A 14,466-nucleotide genomic window follows, 5' to 3' on the forward strand; every position below is an offset into this window, starting at 1 on the left:
TTCTTTATATTTTTATGTTTATGTTATATGTTTAAAGGAAAACATCTGAAGACGAGAGAGGCCTACGTTCGTATACCTTTTTTCATGTACTGTAGTCAAGCACTAGTGGTTCTTCTTTTTTGTGAGTCCATAATAAAGTTTCAATTCAACTATCCAAAATGCTTTGAAATTGAATAAAAAAATTGGGCTTTTTCGATTCAGGTTTGGGGTCTGCGAATCACACCGCAAAACTCATTACCTTCTATCATTTGTCTGAAAAAATTGGATTGGCTTTAAGGATGGTTTGTACTGTTTACCAGTACTATACTAAACAGTATTGCAGATGTATTGATGTGTTTTAACACAATGAACAGTTGATCACAACAACTATAGTCCAGTTTTCCGTAATCAATTGAAGATGTGGTTTATGAAAGGAGATAAAGTAGTATCTTTTAAAAATGTGGAATTTCAGCTTGGAAATTCGATTTGTCGCATTGCATTGCTTGGTCGAGTTGGAAATTACAGAAAATTGTATGCATTTAATGCCTGAAACCATTCCAATTTTGGCGGAATTGTCGAAAGGGTGGAATGTTCGTTCCAAGAGACGATACGTGAAATGGAGAATAAGGTAGCCTTACTGCTCTAATTCAGAAGTAGTTTCTCTTGAAACCATAGTTACACTAATTTAATTTGCTTTTTTGTTAGTGGGAGGTAAAATTTTTCGATTTTTTTTTTTGATAATAGATTACACTTTCTTAATAACATTTTAATAAAAGAGTTACTTGTACGTTGATAAAATACTTAACTCTAATACTTACGATAAAATATCCCTTATCAAAAATCTTAATAATTGTCTTATTTCGACTGAACAATGTACCCATTTTTCTAAATTGGACATTTTTATGGATGAAAATGTACCATCGAAACACCGGCACCGAAAAACAGGCTAATCTGTTTCAGATCCAAACCAACTCACGAGTGTACTTTTCCAGTTAGTATTTTTATACCTGTATGACTACACAGTAAGTTCTATAGCAGCTTCAGTTCTGCCGCCGTTTCTCATTACAGAGTGAATAACCATGTTGTTAAACTATCTGTTTCTAAACCTGTTTCGCTTTTTACGTTTCGTTTGGTATAAAATGGTATATTTAATGGAGCTTCATTATTCAGAATGTTGGGTTACAGTAATGGGGACTAGGGTTATGAGTGTGGGCATCCATTGTTATGATGAAACCTCACGTTAATGAGATTTCAACATTTTTTAATTAGATAGCTCAAGGTCGTGGATTAATTGCATGAGTTCATAACTAGCTATAGATGAACACACTTGGATATACCGCAGGAAATCAAACGAACCACTCGTTGTATATGTACACGTGTATATTACAAATTAAAATTTTACAAACAAACTACAATGTTTACAACTTTACAAAAATTTACAAAATTTACAAAAGTTGCCGAGAAACAAATTATTGAAAGAATTTAAATTAGAATAAAAGAAAACAAAATGGAAGTTAAATTTAAAACAAATGAAAAAAAAAACAAGAAAAGTTAAATTTGAAATTTAAAAAAAACAGGAAAAGTTTTCCCAGTGCCAAACTGTCTCTAACTGCCCTTACCAGTTCTTAAGACGATGTTTGGGTCCTGGAACCTCCAGTATCCTCTTCCCAGTAGTCAGTAGTGGCCACCGCTGATTTCCAGGTAGGAAATGGGGTCCAGAGACTGGTGACAGGTACCTAAGGCAGAAAACAGCAGAACACCAGGGAAAACGAACAAACAGCTTCAACACTTGTTCCGGCAACCAAAAAGGTGACCAGAGGTGATGACAAGTGTTGAAGTTGTTTAGAGCAAACTAATATAACTTAAAAATAAAAATAAAATAAAATTGAATAAAACTAAATCAAGTGAGGAATTGTGGTGGTTCGACTCTGACCTTTTGAGACTCTGTGGCCGGTGGTCGGCTTTTCCAACACGTGGGTTGGTCCGGAAAACTCTGGACAAAGCAGTCCCAGTCAGGCTGATTCAATCCCCGATTGAAATGTTATTTGGTCGGGAAAACCCTTGGATCTTTGGTCGGAAAGCCCTTGAAATTCCGGTCGGAAAGTCCTTGAAATTCCGGTTGGAAAAGTCTCTGAATATCCGGTTGGAAAAATCTCTGAATATCCGGTTGGGCCGAACACAATGCCGTAATTCGGCCAGATGATCACGGATTAAAAATTCACACGCGCCACACCGCTCAGAAAAAAGATCAGATCTCGGCAGTTCGAGTGCTGTAGTGGTAAAGAGACCGATATCACAAAGTGGGGTGATTAAATAGGCACATGGCACCTGACACAAAGAAACACGACCACAAACCGACGCTTCCCCGACAAAAATCGAAACCAATCACGTGACTACGGCACCTGATAACTTACCAGGTCACGCACCCACATTTACAACAAAATGTGCACAAAGTGCAATTGGAGGATTTAAGCGATCGGAATCGGTCTACTAGTGTAACTAGGCCCATGTACATTAAAAACACAAATCAAACGAGTTAACGGACGAAAACTCTATTTCGTACGTAACACACTCCCCTAAGTAACCAAAAAAAAATTAAACTTGTTCAATTTTTTTTTAAGTGAAAAAGCACCTCGAAACTGACCTGAAGAAAAGCAAACCAAAAGACGATAAACCACCAAAATCAAGAAAACAAATGATGGGCGCCAGTATACCATTTGAAGGAGGCATACAACCTTTCAAACGAAAATGAAGCTCATCACAGCTGTGAAGTAGCTCTGAAGAGGAGAAAAAAAAACACAAGGTACCAGTTGACTCGCTCCAGTCTCCCACTCAAACAATATTCCCAGGAGAAGTCGTCATGACCCTACAAATCTCTAACCGGTTTAAGTCCAGAAAATTAAAACGGGGTTGAACATGAAACCAACGTTGCGTAAACCTCGTTATGTGAGAGGAAACCTCATTCATTGGTCTCGGAAGAGATAAACAGAGACAGGACTCAACGCTCAGGAAAACCACAGAAAGAGAAACCAAAACAAATCACCTGGCAGGTGGAAATGAAATAAAGAAAACTAACAGGAAAGAGAAGACAATCGTCCACCAACAAAAGGAAAGGTTTTTGATAGGAACCCTCTCTAGAAAACCCGAAAAATACACCGAACGGTTAGTGTATTAGTAACCACACAAAAAAAATTAAATCTACTGGGGTGTTCCGAACGAAACCACTGACGCCAAATCCCACTCAACCAAGCAATTGGGGCTGAGGTCGAACACAGTAGAAAGTCCCCGTACTCCAGGGCCATTAAGGTACTTACAGGGACTCTAAGACTTTCCCCCCATGAACTACCCTCCCAAAAACCGTAGAGGTTAAGTGACCATGGCGGCACCCAATTCCGCTCAGCCCTTTACAACAAAGCAAAGTGGTTACAAAGTCAAATCCGGTAAAAGTCAAAATCAGGTAAATTGTCAAAACTGACAACAAGACAAAATAGAGAATAGAAAAAAAAACGAAATTCCCTACATGTACGCAAGATTAAACATTAACGCATACAAGTTGCGGGGAAAAAACAATTGACACAATCGAGCAAAAGAAAAATTGACTCCCTGACACTCCTAAATCGTCCCAAGAACCCTGACCACACGGTAACACTCGTTCCTGAACAAAAAACTAAGAGGAGTATCCAAAGCGGGAAAAATCAATAAAGTCACAATTGAGGAAAAATATACTCCCTGATACTCCCAAATCATTCCAGGAACCCTGACCACACGGTAACACTCATTCCAGAACAAACAAATAAAGGGGAGTATCCAAAGCGGGAAAATCAATCAATTAAAGTCACAATCGAGAAAAATTAAATCCAATAATAAACAAGTCAAATTAAATTAAATTAAAAATGATACACGATGTTAAAATGTGTTATTCTGGGTAATACGGTATCCACAGAATCTTTCAATTAAACAATTGAGTATATAAGTACCCGCCACTGTCCCTTAATAATGACACTTATTGAAAAAGATGTTAGGTAACAAATGTCATTATCACCAAAACAAGAAAACAAAAACTTGTTCATTATGGATTCAATAAATTAGAAAACATACGACCGACTCAATTCGTGTACACCTATTAAACCAACGGAATTGCATACAAAGTTAGAGACAATCCTAACAAAAACTAAATCTCAATAATCAGTCAGACGAATGAGCATCAGAATGCTCAGACTCGTCACTTAAAGTCACATCCGGTTTAATGTCGGATACATGCCAATCTCCCAAATTATTTCCATCCCTGTCAACTAAACGGTATACTAAATTAGAGAGGACTTTAGAAATAGTACACGGAATGTACCTAGGTGCCAACTTGGCAGCAAAACCGTCTACTGCTTTAGATAAAACATAATTTTTCTTCCAGACCTGATCTCCAACATGATACTGTGATGATACTTGACATCTCTCTTTCGAAAATCATAACGTTGTTTACTTTGAATGTAAGATTTAATGAAGTCGTTTCCGAACTTCTTCATAGATGTTAGGTAATTCCTGAACTGTATTGGGGTTATGCACTTTATCAGAAATTTCCACCTTATTGTCAGCATTATCACTAATTAAACCATAAAATGAACCATCAACAGGTATATTCCTGCCAAAGTTTAAAAATGCAGGAGAGAAACCAGTAATTTCATGTTTAGCCAGTCTAATAGCCTGGGCAACTTGGAAAATAGATTTATCCCAATCCCTGTGATTTTCATGAATGTAGGATCTTATTGCAGTGATTATCACTTGGTTGACTCTTTCAGTATGGTTCACTTGTGCATGATATCTAGCGTTATACCAAATTTTCTGGACATTATACTTAGTCATGAGATTTTTAAAATCCTTGCTAGTAAACTGACTACCATTGTCACAAGAGAAAATTTGGCAAACCCCAAACAAAAGAAAAACTTGATTTTCTATGAACTTAACTATGGCCTTAGAAGTCGCCTTCGCCATAGGGTGCACAAGTACAAATTTAGTGAACCAATCCACCACAACAAGAACGTACTGGTTTCCCGATTTTGATCTTGGATAAGGACCAATAAGATCAGCTGACAATAACTGGAAAGGAAAATTAACTTTTCGGTATTGACCCATAAGACCTGCCTGGGGTAAATGACTAGATTTACTAGCAGCGCAAATAGTGCATTTTCTAACATAACGGTAAACAGAATCTCGCATATTTGCCCAATAATACAGTTCAGCAACCCTAGACAACGTTTTAGAGATGCCTAAATGACCGGCTGTTTCATGATCGTGAAACTTTTCAAGAATTTCCTGTCTATGAGCCGTAGGTACAACAATTTTCCAATTGGAAACATTGCCATCCAAGTTGTACTTAGAAAATACATGTTTATAAAGACAGTTATTTTTCACCTTAAAAGTCGGAAATTTATCAGGTGATTCTTGAACTTTCACTAACATGTCACGATACCATTTATCCAAAATTAGATTGGTCAAATTTAAAACTGCAACATCTTCCAAACTTCTCGAAAGAGCATCAGCTACAGTATTGGCAACACCCTTTCTATGCACGATATTAAATGAATACTGAAATAACTTAACAATCCATCTAGCTATACGAGCAGAAGGATTTTTCATGTTATTCAACCAAACTAAAGAGGAATGATCAGTATGGACCGTAAAATGTGTCCCTTCCAAATAATATCGGAATTTTCCAATGCCAAACAAAACAGCTAACAATTCCTTTTCAGTGGTTGTATATTTACGTTGACATTTGTTCAAAGTTCTACTCGCATAGGCAATAGGGTGTTCCAAACCGTCCTCCTCTTGATACAACACACAGCCAACTCCTGTGTCAGAAGCATCACACATTAAACTAAAAGGCTTGCTATAATCAGGACTGGCAAGAACAGGAGCAGTAGTAAGTGCCTCTTTAATTTTAGCAAAAGCAATGCTTGCTTCAGGGGTCCAAACAATAGGTTGACCTTTTTTACGCCCTTTCAAAAGATCTGTAATTGGACTACATAGGGACGAAAAATCCTTAAGAAACCTACGATAATAACCTATCAAACCGACAAGTCTACGAATTTGCGTAGTATTTTTAGGAACAGGGTAATCCAAAATAGCAGAAACTTTATCAGGGTTGGTCCTAAGCCCATCACGATCAACAATATAACCTAAAAATTTGTGAGACGACCTACAAAATTGACTTTTGTCCAAATTAATAGTCAAACCAGCATCCTTAAGACGCATAAATAGTTTTTTCAAAATCTCACAGTGTGTGTCAAAGTCAGGTGTGACAATAATAATGTCATCAAGATAATAAAATACATAAGGCTCTAAAGCCGGTCCTATAACCATGTCCATTAATCGACACATACTTTGGGCACTATCATTCAATCCAAAAGGTAAAACTTTATAATGGAAAAGCCCTCTACCATGCACTGCAAAAGCGGTTTTCTATTTTGAAGTGTCATCAAGTGGAATTTGATGAAAAGCTTGCTTTAAATCAATTGAAGACAGGAATTTCGCATCTCGAACCTTGGTGACAATAGAATCAATAAGAGGCATTGGATATGCACCAGGAATACTAACAGAGTTAAGCTTCCGGGCATCCAAGCACACTCTAAATGAGCCATAACTTTTTTTGACAAGCCACATAGGCGAACACCAAGGTGAATTAGAAGGTTCTATTATACCAAGCTCTTTCATTTCATCCACCTGCTCGTTAAGACACTTTTGCATTGCATATGATAATGGGTATTGTCTCTGTTTGACAGGCTTTTCATTACCGGTGTTAATGGTATGTTTAATTAAATGGGTTAAACCCAATTTATTTTTTGGTGCAATAGTTTTATACAGATCCTTGATCTTATTAAGTTCTTCAGTCTGTGTCAAAGTTAACTCTTCAGCAGACTGAATCTTATTTATAACAGACACCGAATTAAAGATTGATTGATATGACAGGTTTCTAAAATTTAACTGAATATTAAATGCTTTAAGAAAATCAATGCCCAAAATCAACTCATGTTTTAAAGAAGGAATAACTAAAATTTTCAAAAGTCTGGTAACATTACCTAAAGTTATAGGAGCCCAAAAATATCCTGACACACTCTGTAAGTTTCCGTCAGCAGTAGTGACGTGAAATGACGAATCTTCGGTCAAACATAAGTCTACGTCTTTAAGTATCTGCAGACCATCAAAACCCAAAATAGAGATAGAACTACCACTATCGATCAAAGCCAAAAACGAACAATCAGAAATTCTAACATTTAAATATAAACGGTCAACAAACGATTTTTTAGCACAAACAGGGTTAACGGAAATTTTCGCGGACAAAGACAACGCACCGTCTTCAGTAACTTGACTATCACCAACAATAGGAACTTTTTCAGACATAAAAAATTTCACTTGGTCCAACCATTTATGCCAATCCAAAAGATCAGTCACTACTGACTGCCTTTTTTGTTCTCTTTCTTTTGAGAATTTTTTGTCGACCTGACAGAAGGATTGTTGGTCTTCCTGCCAGGTCTTGTGACGTTTTTTGAACAATTAGGACAGTTGGACTTCGTAAAATTTTCTTTACCACAACTGTAGCAATACAAACTCCTTTCGGCTGTACATTCAGTGTTTATATGACCGCGTTTCCTACAATTCCAACAAACCACACTGGAGGAAACAGAACTAATATTTCCAGAAAAGCCTGGCCTACTAAGATCAGGTTCCATTAAATTACCTCTATGTGTAGTTGGTCGGTACTGATTTGAAACATAGAGACTGTTCTCTATTCGTTTACACAAAGAAGTCAAGTCACTGACAGCGGTTATGTCATGCAATGCCAAAGTCCTAACATAATCCGGCATTAAATTTTCTCTGATAATGTCTACAACTTCTTTTTCAGAAGGAGCCTCAGTTAATCGATTGAAAAGACCCTCCATAGAACTAATAAATAAACAAACTGGTTCTTTAGGGATTTGTTTCCTAGCTTTGATTTCTTCTAATAAGTTTCTATCATAGTGGTCACGCAAAAAAGTCTCTTTTAATTTACCCCCTAAATCATCCCAATCAATAAAACGCCCCTTTTTATGATGATTATACCACCAAGTCCAAGCTTGCGAATCAAAAAGGTCTCCAGCAGAAGCAAAAACCTCATCTGTTGAGCAGCCACGAGACATTCTAAAGGTTTCTACCTTTTCAAGAAAAGCCATTAATGAACCCTCGCCAGTAAACTTTTGCAGTCCCCATTTATGTACAGGCACAGACTTGCTAACAACCTGATTAACTGCATTAGCATTAAAACTGACAGAACCCAAATTTGGGTCAAGAGGAGTTGAAGCAGCTGGAAAAACTTTAGCATCGAGATCATCTTTCAAAGTTAATATCTCAACATATAAATCATTCTTCCTTTGAGTTTCCTCATCAGAAGTATGATTCATACGATTAAGTCGGCCTGAGACATGCCAGAGCCGAGTTGAAATGTTTTTGTATGAAGGATCACTAGATGTACCGGTAAAACCTACTATTTTAACCTTAATTGATGCAATAGATAACGCCAGCTCCTTTTCATCAAAATCAAATTCAAATGGGTTCGACACTTGACAAATACTTCGATTGGCATTTTCTTGAGCCAACAGTCCCCTCAAAATTTTACGTCTCTGATCAACAGTACCCAATGGCTTCATAGATCTGATAGAAATTTCATAATCCAGCTCATGGGCTTGCAAGGCATTAATTTGTAGAGCCATTATTAAAATTTCCAGTTTAACCCCAAAAACTAAATAAACACAAGTGATATATAAATTCTACAGCTGAAGTGCAACAAAAACAACTGACTTGGACAACAATCAAAAACTTGATCACTACCTGTGATCCAAGTTACTCAAAACTGATTAAATAAATCAGTCAATCAATAATTAAACACTTAATCAAATTAAGGAAAATTAAAATTGTCCAAATCAGTACAAATAAAATCTCTACCAAAAGAGAAAATTAATTCGCACTTTTAACTGCAAAACCGAACCACAATGTTATAGGTAAAACTATAAAAAAAAACTTAAGATAACGGGGCAAACCTGAAACTTCGGTCTAAAAATAGATTGGCACGGTCACAAGCAAAGCAAAAGGTAAAAATGCAACGATAATACGATAAACCAGCAATTCCAAACTTGACACTCTTTAATTTAAGAATAAATATCTTATACTATCAACACGTCTGGCACCGTGAAAAAACTAAGTAAATATTGTAGCCATGCAAAAATACACATGCACAAACAAGGCAGTCTGATAACCCACAATCCAAGCGTGCTCAATCCACTAAAAATCAAAAAGGCCCTTCACGTTGGTCGCCAATTTGTTATGATGAAACCTCACGTTAATGAGATTTCAACATTTTTTAATTAGATAGCTCAAGGTCGTGGATTAATTGCATGAGTTCATAACTAGCTATAGATGAACACACTTGGATATACCGCAGGAAATCAAACGAACCACTCGTTGTATATGTACACGTGTATATTACAAATTAAAATTTTACAAACAAACTACAATGTTTACAACTTTACAAAAATTTACAAAATTTACAAAAGTTGCCGAGAAACAAATTATTGAAAGAATTTAAATTAGAATAAAAGAAAACAAAATGGAAGTTAAATGTAAAACAAATGAAAAAAAAACAAGAAAAGTTAAATTTGAAATTTAAAAAAAACAGGAAAAGTTTTCCCAGTGCCAAACTGTCTCTAACTGCCCTTACCAGTTCTTAAGACGATGTTTGGGTCCTGGAACCTCCAGTATCCTCTTCCCAGTAGTCAGTAGTGGCCACCGCTGATTTCCAGGTAGGAAATGGGGTCCAGAGACTGGTGACAGGTACCTAAGGCAGAAAACAGCAGAACACCAGGGAAAACGAACAAACAGCTTCAACACTTGTTCCGGCAACCAAAAAGGTGACCAGAGGTGATGACAAGTGTTGAAGTTGTTTAGAGCAAACTAATATAACTTAAAAATAAAAATAAAATAAAATTGAATAAAACTAAATCAAGTGAGGAATTGTAGTGGTTCGACTCTGACCTTTTGAGACTCTGTGACCGGTGGTCGGCTTTTCCAACACGTGGGTTGGTCCGGAAAACTCTGGACAAAGCAGTCCCAGTCAGGCTGATTCAATCCCCGATTGAAATGTTATTTGGTCGGGAAAACCCTTGGATCTTTGGTCGGAAAGCCCTTGAAATTCCGGTCGGAAAGTCCTTGAAATTCCGGTTGGAAAAGTCTCTGAATCCCCGGTTGGAAAAATCTCTGAATATCCGGTTGGAAAAATCTCTGAATATCCGGTTGGCCCGAACACAATGCTGTAATTCGGCCAGATGATCACGGATTAAAAATTCACACGCGCCACACCGCTCAGAAAAAAGATCAGATGTCGGCAGTTCGAGTGCTGTAGTGGTAAAGAGACCGATATCACAAAGTGGGGTGATTAAATAGGCACATGGCACCTGACACAAAGAAACACGACCACAAACCGACGCTTCCCCGATAAAAATCGAAACCAATCACGTGACTACGGCACCTGATAACTTACCAGGTCACGCACCCACATTTACAACAAAATGTGCAATTGGAGGATTTAAGCGATCGGAATCGGTCTACTAGTGTAACTAGGCCCATGTACATTAAAAACACAAATGAAACGAGTTAACGGACGAAAACTCTATTTCGTACGTAACACCATTAAATTGAATTTACGTTTCATCCAATTTATCAATTATACCATCCCATTCAATAAAATCAGCATCTCCAGCGGAAACTATTTGATGGCGGACAACATTTAATTCCAACTATTGCTATTCATCAAACTCCACAATACATTGCAGACACCCGTACTTGACTGGTCTAGTGTAATGGGACTAAGTTTTTAGGTTCGTTCTGCACATCACTAGTGCCACGGTTGCTTTTTATTTTATTTTATTAATTCTAGTTAGGATTTATAGATAGCCACGTTGTTATAATAAAAAAGTCCTGTAAAATCTGCTTTCCGTATACCAGGTGTCCAAGAGCACCCTGGATATAGGAGATTAACATGGGAAAACGGTTTTGATTTTTTTGCGCCTGTACGGTTGATTTGATTGAAAAATCGTATTAATGAAAGTTGTAGTACCTATCACGGACTAATTTTCTGTATTTACAGTATATTTTCAGATCTCTAACTTGAGCCCTTTCGTAGTAAAACACGAACAAAAATGCGAAAATTTAAACTTTTTACCTGCACTGTATAAGCGGTTGTCGAGCAACCGTACCAGCAACAATGAAATGTTTACCCGTTGCCCGACAACCGCCTATACAGTGCAGGCCAAAAGTTTAAATTTTCTCATTTTTGTTCATGTTTTATGACGAAAGGGCTCAAGTTAGAGATCCGAAAAAAATAAAAAAAACTAGTCCGTTATAGGTACTACAACTTTCATTAATACGATTTTTCAACCAAATCAACCGTACAGGCGCAAAAAAATCAAAACCGTTTTCCCATGTTAATCTCCTATGTCCAGGGTGCTCTTGGACACCTGGTATAATAAAGCTATCCATATTATGTCTTCTGGGATGTCTGTGGAAAACTTTCATTAGGAGTGTCAAGTCGAAAGCTGTGAATTGCAACTGAACTGTTATCTCAAATACCGTAATGACTAATATGTTCTATATTGTCACGTTTAATTTATGAGCCCTTCTGGATTCATTAATTAAACTGACTCACGACGTTAAACGTCGCGCCGGGATCTCAGTTTTAAGGATGGAATCAAACACTGAGTTTTCTATTAAACACTTAAATCTATTAAATATAGTATACACAAATGGGTCTGCACAATAGATAAGATAGATAGATAGATAAATGTGCTTTATTGTCCAAAACTAATAAGCTTTATCGACAAAGCGGTTATAGATAAATAAATACAATAAGTAAAATAATAAATAGTATACATAAAACAGCACAAATAAACCGGTAACTAAAACAAACCCACAATAAACATTTTAAACAAATATACATGTAGCCCTACTGGAGAAACTCGTCAACCGAATAAACTGCCCGCTCAAGGAGGAGCCGCTTTAGACGCCCACGAAAAAACCGGATATCAGTCAGCAGCCTGATCTGCTGATCCACCCTATTATAGATCTTGACCCCATTATAAATAAGAGAACCCTTGACAAGAGCAGAACGAGGTATCGGCAGAGGGATATTGTTAGACCCACGTGTGGCCATCCTCCCACGGTAATCAGGAAAGCGGAATCTATGTTTGTGAATGACACACGCAGTCTCCAGAATAAACAATGAAGGCAGGGTGAGAATTCTGTGTGACAGAAAAAAAGGCCGGCAGTGAGCTCTCGGATGAGCGCCAGACAAGAAACGAACAGCCCTCTTTTGCAGTACAAAAACTGAATGAAATAAAGCTCCAGAACAAGAGCCCTAGAGAGAGATTCGACTAGAGAGAAATATACTGTGCGGGCGACATCAATGCCCAACTCCCTGCGCGCAGTTCGAACACAGTAACAACCGAGCGCCAACTTTTTATTGAGACGTTCGATATGACAATGAAATTTAAAGTTTCTATCCACACTCAGACCGAGAAAACGAACGTCCTCTACAGACGCGATTGCAGCCCCGCCCATCGGCAAATCATCAACAACACAGTTGAACGCCATCAAATGGGACTTTGACATGTTCAAACAAAGCCGATTTGCGTCGCACCACAACTTAATCTTATCCAGATCGTCCGAAATGTCACGCAAGAGACCCACGGAGTCCGCATTGCGCCACAGAACAGAAGTATCATCAGCAAACAAAGTGAACGATCCCGCGGTGTCCAAATTAGTCATGTCGTTGATATAAATTAAAAACAGAACAGGACCCAATACCGAGCCCTGCGGAACGCCACAAGTGACATCACCACAATTAAACGACAGGCCACCAACATGCACCAACTGAGACCGTCCAGACAAGTAGTCGCGGAACCAATCCAGAGCCGTCCCGCAGAATCCATACGCCACAAGCTTTCTGATCAGAATCTCATGGCTGACGCAGTCAAATGCCTTAGTTAGATCGCAAAAGACGGCGGCTGAGACGAATCTCCGGTTTAACGCGTTCATTGCTTCAGACAAAAGGTTGAACATTGCGTCTGAAGTGTTTCTGTTCGACTGAAAACCATACTGACTAGTAGAAAGCAAATTATTTAGTGACAGATAGGAAAGAGTTCTGCGTTTAACCAATTTCTCAATCAGCTTAGAGAGAGTGGACAAAAGGGATATCGGTCTGTAGTTAGATGGGCAAGTGACATCACCACCCTTGTAGAGGGGAATAACTTTAGCTGATTTGAAAGATGCAGGAAAAGATCCGGATAAAAAAGAGCTGTTTATTGAATTCGACAACGAAATGATAGCAGCGTCCGGCAAGTTAAAGAGGATTTTAGCTGAAATTCCATCATCATTAGATGAATTTTTATTCTTCAGAGAAGCAATCATCTCCATCACCTCACAAACAGTTGTGGGCGAAAACACGGCCAATGGATTCCGAATAACAACAGACGGCAAATACGAGAGCGGATCCGCCCCAGAAGGTAAACCACAAGTCAAATTAGGACCCACCGAGCAGTAATAGTCATTCAATAAATTCCTATCAATGTTAACATTGGTTGATGGTGAAGTTCTATTATTGATTTCATTAACAATAGACCATGACTCCCGTTGTCTATTTTTGCAAGCGATAAGACGCTGAGAATAATAGATTCTTTTGGCACTGCGTATTACAGATCTGTATACTCGCCTATACGAGCAATAGTATAACTGTATGCTTTCACTGCCCGGAAAAGCCCTTCTCAGAACATTCAGGAACCTAAGATTCGATGCTGAGGTGCGAATGCCCAAGGTAAGCCATCTCCCCCGACAACGGCGCTTTGGTCTTATGCGCTGAAGTGGGAAAGAAGTATCCACAAGCTCAACCAGAGCTGCATGAAACGCGCTTAGAGGGTCCCGGCTATGCGCTACAATACTCCAGCCAAAGGTCCCACAGAGTTGGCGAAAGCGCCGGAAATTGCGACCACTGTAGATTCTACCAAGAGTGATCCCCCCAGATGGGCGGCAGTCTAAAGGAAACACAGCCAACACAGCCCTGTGATCCGACAAATGAGGGTCAAAAACTCCACACGTCACCCCCTCCACAACATTTGAGACCACATAGTCAATTGTGGTTGAGGACGTAGGAGTAACCCGTGTCGGACCGTCAACCAACATAGTCAGGCTGTAAGATGTAAATAAATTATTCAAGCTCAAAGTTGAATATGGTCATAAACACACTAAAAGTTGACAATTTAACAATTGTACTTACATAGACTGATAAGCTAAGGACTTAGCATTTTCTGGCGGCTGGCTTGGTCACTTTCGTGTTGGAACAATTCTGGAGAATGGACTACTTAACTTGATCTTCTTCGCCGAGGAGAGTCGACATTTCGACTTCTTGGGTCAGCT

The 14,466-nt window shown here is 38.3% G+C and overlaps 1 long non-coding RNA gene across 1 annotated transcript in view; it reads right to left on the reverse strand.

Annotated features, from left to right (window-relative positions):
• Window positions 1-1,340: 1,340 nt before the first annotated feature.
• The window catches only part of LOC145736752 (uncharacterized), a 200,977-nt gene continuing 187,851 nt past the window's right edge, over window positions 1,341-14,466 (reverse strand). Inside the window, exon 2 of the long non-coding RNA XR_014180092.1 lies at window positions 1,341-2,214. This is a non-coding gene — a long non-coding RNA (uncharacterized LOC145736752). The remainder of the gene's footprint in view (window positions 2,215-14,466) is intronic.

This window comes from Ips typographus, linkage group LG12, assembly GCF_016097725.1.
Source record: "Ips typographus isolate SLU linkage group LG12, UJ_Ityp_2.0, whole genome shotgun sequence".
Taxonomy (NCBI): Eukaryota; Metazoa; Arthropoda; class Insecta; order Coleoptera; family Curculionidae; genus Ips; species Ips typographus.